Here is a 5,000-nt window from a genome sequence, read left to right on the forward strand (position 1 = left end):
TATATATTTATATATATACTGTATATATATATTTATATATATCTATCTATCTATCTATATATATATATATATATATATATATATATATGTATATATATATATTTATATCTATATATATATAATTATCTATGTATATCTATAAATATCTATATTTATATATATAATTATCTATATATATATATATATATATATATATCTATATATATATATATATATATATATATATATATATATATATGTTTATATAAATATACATCTATATACCTATATCTATATATATATATATATATATATATATATATATATATATATATATATGTTTAATATCTATACATTTATATACCTATATCTATATATATATATATATATATATATATATATATATATATATCTATATATATATTTATATTACATATATATATATATATATATATATATTACACATATATATATATATATATATATATATATATATATATATATATACTGTATGTATCTATCTATATATATATCGATATATAAATTATATATATATGTATATGTATATATAGATCTATTTTATATACATATATTATTATTATTATTATTATTATTATTATTATTATTACTAGCCAAGCTACAACCATAGTTGGAAAAGCAAGATGCTATAAGCCCAAGGGCTCCAATAGGGAAAATAGCTCAGTGAGGAAAGGAAATAAATAAATGATGAGAACAAACTAACAATTAATCATTCTTAAAACAGTAACAACGTCAAAGTAGATATGTCATATATAAACTATTAACAATGTCAAAAACAGATATGTCATATATAAACTATAAAAAGACTCGTGTCAGCCTGGTTATCATAGAAACATTTGCTCCGACTTTGAACTTTTGAAGTTCTACTGATTCAACTACCCGATTAGGAAGATCATTCCACACCTTGGTAACAGCTGGAATAAAACTTCTAGAATACTGTGTAGTATTGAGCCTCATGATGGAAAAGGCCTGGTTATTAGAATTAACTGCCTGCTTAGTATTACGAGTAGGATAGAATTGCCCAGGGAGATCTGAATGTAAAGGATGGTCAGAGTTATGAAAAATCTTATGCAACATGCATAATGAACTAATTGAACGACGGTGCCAAAGATTAATATCTAGATCAGGAATAAGAAATTTAATAGACCATAAGTTTCTGTCCAACTAATTAAGATGAGAATCAGCAGCTGAACACCAGACAGAAGAACAATACTCAAAACAAGGTAGAATGAAAGAATTAAAACACTTCTTCAGAATAGATTGATCACCGAAAATCTTAAAAGACTTCTCAATAAGCCAATTTTTTGTACAATTGAAGAAGACACAGACCTAATGTGTTTCTCTAAAGTAAATTTTCTGTCGAGAATCACACCTAAAATTTTAAGAGAGTCCTACAAATTTAAAGAAACATTATCAATACTGAGATCCGGATGTTGATGATCCCACCGTCCTTGACCTACTTACAATCATACTTTGAGTTTTGTTAGTATTCAACTTCATACCACATAATTTGCACCATGCACTAATTTTAGCTAAATCTCTATTAAGGGATTCACCAATCCCAGATCTACATTCAGGGGATGGAATTGATGCAAAGAGAGAAGCATCATCTGCATATGCAACAAGCTTGTTTTCTAGGCCAAACCACATGTCATGTGTATATAGTATGAAAAGTAATGGGCCAAGAACACTACCCTGTGGAACATCGAATATCACATTCCTATACTCGCTATGGTGCCCATCAACAACTACTCTCTGAGATCTATTACTTAAAAAATCAATAATAATGCTAAGAAACGACCCACCCACTCCCAACTGTTTGTTTAAAAACAAGGGCCTCATGATTAACACGGTCAAAGGCAGCACTAAAATCAAGGCCACTCATACGAGGCCACAATCAAAGGATTTCTGTACAGCATTGGAGATTGTAAGAAGGGCATCACATGCTCCAAGGCGTTTAAAGGATTGTATATGAAGACTTGAAAACAAGGCAATCAAATAAAATATAGAGAATAAAAAGAAAATTGAAAGACTGTTTTCAAGTCTCCTTATACATTTACTTTTTATTCTCTATATTTTCTTTGATGACCCTATTTTCAAGTCTCCTTATACAATCCTTTAAACGCATCTTTTCTCTCTTCAATTCTTCTATTTTCTTGTCTAGATCCTCTTCACGATTGGGGGTGACTATGTTCTTATCCTCCTCCTTCCTTCTGATTCATGTTTTCATGTTGTTTCTTCTTCTTCTCCTCCTTTTCATTTTCCTTTTCCTACTTCTTTCCATTCTCCTTCTCTTTCAGATTCTTGATATTCGGATTTTTCTTATTCTCCTCCCTTCCATTCTCCTTCTCTTTCTGCTAACTTTATCTGTAATCCCCATACCAATCTAGTATGGGCATCCTCTCTCTCTCAAATAGAAGATTCTTTTGCAACCTCATGCTGACTTTTCAGTACAATTTACTCAGACATGCTATCTTAAAAGCTTGTTTGTATCATATATTTCAACTCCTAGACGTTCTAGAAGCTCTCTAACCATGGACTGACAATTGTTTGTCACACTATGGTACCTTTCCAAATTCCACGGTTTATAAAGTTCAGTCATTTCCTCATAGACCTGCCGTGGCGACAGGTTTTCTATGTGGTATTCATCCTTTACAAAGAACTCAAATTCAGGTGGTTTTAATGTGTAAAAGGGCATCAACCATTCATTTTTTTCAGAGTCTGGTTTTGGTAACCCTTCAAAGTATCGCTCCCTGGAGTCCCATTCGAATCTCACGGTGATATGCATTATATGCAACAGACGGCAATTATGGCGAAGCGGGTACAGTCATTCATTGTCAAGATACCTCTCTAGCACGACAATTTTGCAGAATCGTCGTACTTTTCCTCCCATTCTTCATAATTCTTCCGAAGCTTATCTTGAATATCTGGTGGTGGTTGTGAGATAGGTAGATTTAAGAAAGGGGAGGATTCTGGTGGTGGTTGTGAGAACAGTAGCTGTAAGAAAGGGGTGGATTCTGGTGGTGGTTGTGAGAACAGTAGCTGTAAGAAAGGGGTGGATTCTGGTGGTGGTTGTGAGAAGAGTAGATTTAAGAAACGGGAGGATTCTGGTGGATTTAAGAAGAGGGGGAATTCAAGTGATGAATGTGAGGAGGAAGAATAAAGTGATGAATACGAGGAGGAAGAACCAAGTGAGGAATGTGAGGAGGAAGAATAAAGTGATGAATGTGAGAAGGATAAATCTAGTGATGAACGTGAGGAGGAAGAATAAAGTGGTACCTGTGAGGAGGAAGAACCAGGTGATGAATGTGAGGAGGTCTCCTCCTCTTTTCCATAAAGCCCCACCAAATGAGCGTTGATGTGATATTCTCGTAGGAGCTCCTTTTGAAGCCTTTTAGTTTTGTTGCGAGCCTTTCTAATTCCTTTGATCACCCTTTCGTTAAGAATCTCTATACGATAACCTAAACGCTTAATTTCTATATTCAATCTTGCTATTATCTCCTCTTGTCCCTTTTGACGATTAGGGTCAGTTGTCTTCTTCCCCTGCTCTTCCTCCCGATTCCTTTCAGTCTTCTTCTGATACTCCTCCCCTTTCTTCCTATCTTTCAGAGACTCTTCCCACCTTTGTGTATCGAAAGTTAGGCAATAGCTACAGGGCAGATTAAATATCTAATTCCTTTAAATCCAAACCATGGTCTAGGAATTTGATTGAGAAAGAGGCCCAAGTAGCACTTGCCACAATCGAACTTTAAACGGAAAACTTTGATGAGCATTTTTGGGTTATTGTGATGAGCCACTATAACCGAGTCACATTTACGCCGCCTAGGAATGGAGTCCTTTTCTCTAACCCATGGTGAAGGAGTGCCATTTTTTATATGATTAACGATATCTTATTCAATGGAGGTTCCATTGACTGGTTGTCTTGTTCTGATCTTTTCTGGAGAGATTTTTGATGTTCTGTCAGTGCTCTCCGAATTGTTTATCTTTTCCATCAATTGTTGTCTATCCTTTTTTACCCTCTCGCTTTTTCTATTCTCTTCCTTCTCCTTGTTTAGTTTTTCTTTATGTTTTCTCTTCCCCTTCTCCTCCTTATTCCTCTGATTCTTGGTATTCTGTTTTTTTCTCCTTCTCCTCCCTTCCATTCTCCTTCTCTTTCTGATTATTGGTATTCTGTTTTTTCTTAATCTCCTCCTCCTCTCCATTCTCCTTCTGTATCTGATTCTTTGCACTCTGTTTTTTCTTATTCTCTTACTTCTTCCCATTCTCCTTTTTCTGATTCTTGGCATTCTGTTTTTTTCTTATTCTCCTCCTTTCCATTCTTCTTCTCCTTCTGATCCATTGCATTCTGTTTTTTTCTTATTCTCCTCCTTTCCATCCTCCTCCTTCTGATCCTTTGCATTCTGTTTTTTTCTTATTCTCCTCCTTTCCATCCTCCTTCTCCTTCTGATCCTTTGCATTCTGTTTTTTCTTATTCTCTTCCTTCTTTCCATTCTCCTTCTGCTTCTGATCCTTTGCATTCTGTTTTTTCTTATTCTCTTCCTTCTTTCCATTCTCCTTCTGCTTCTGATCTTTGCATTCTGTTTTTTCTTATTCTCTTCCTTCTTTCCATTCTTCTTCTCCTTCTGATCCTTTGCATTCTGTTTTTTTCTTATTCTCCTCCTTTCCATTCTTCTTCTCCTTCTGATCCTTTGCATTCTGTTCTTTCTTATTCCCATGCTTCTTTCCATTCTCCTTCTTCTTCTGATCCTTTGCATTCGGTTTTTTCTTATTCTCCTCCTTTCCATTCTTTTTCTCCTTCTGATCCTTTGCATTCAGTTTTTTCTTAATCACCTCCTTCTTCCCATCCTCCTTCTGCTTTTGATCCTTGCTATTCTTGGTTATCTTATTTTCCTTCTTTCCATAAAGTCCCATCAAACTAGCGTTGAATTCTTGTTTTCGTAGAAGCTCCTTTTCAAGTCTTTCGATTTTCTTTTTATTCTCTA

The 5,000-nt window shown here is 34.0% G+C and overlaps 1 long non-coding RNA gene across 1 annotated transcript in view; it reads left to right on the forward strand.

Moving 5' to 3' along the window:
- The window catches only part of LOC137616982 (uncharacterized), a 254,774-nt gene that overhangs the window by 147,158 nt on the left and 102,616 nt on the right, over window positions 1–5,000 (forward strand). The window lies entirely within an intron of this gene.

Source organism: Palaemon carinicauda, chromosome 23 (genome assembly GCF_036898095.1).
Source record: "Palaemon carinicauda isolate YSFRI2023 chromosome 23, ASM3689809v2, whole genome shotgun sequence".
In the NCBI taxonomy this organism is placed as follows: domain Eukaryota; kingdom Metazoa; phylum Arthropoda; class Malacostraca; order Decapoda; family Palaemonidae; genus Palaemon; species Palaemon carinicauda.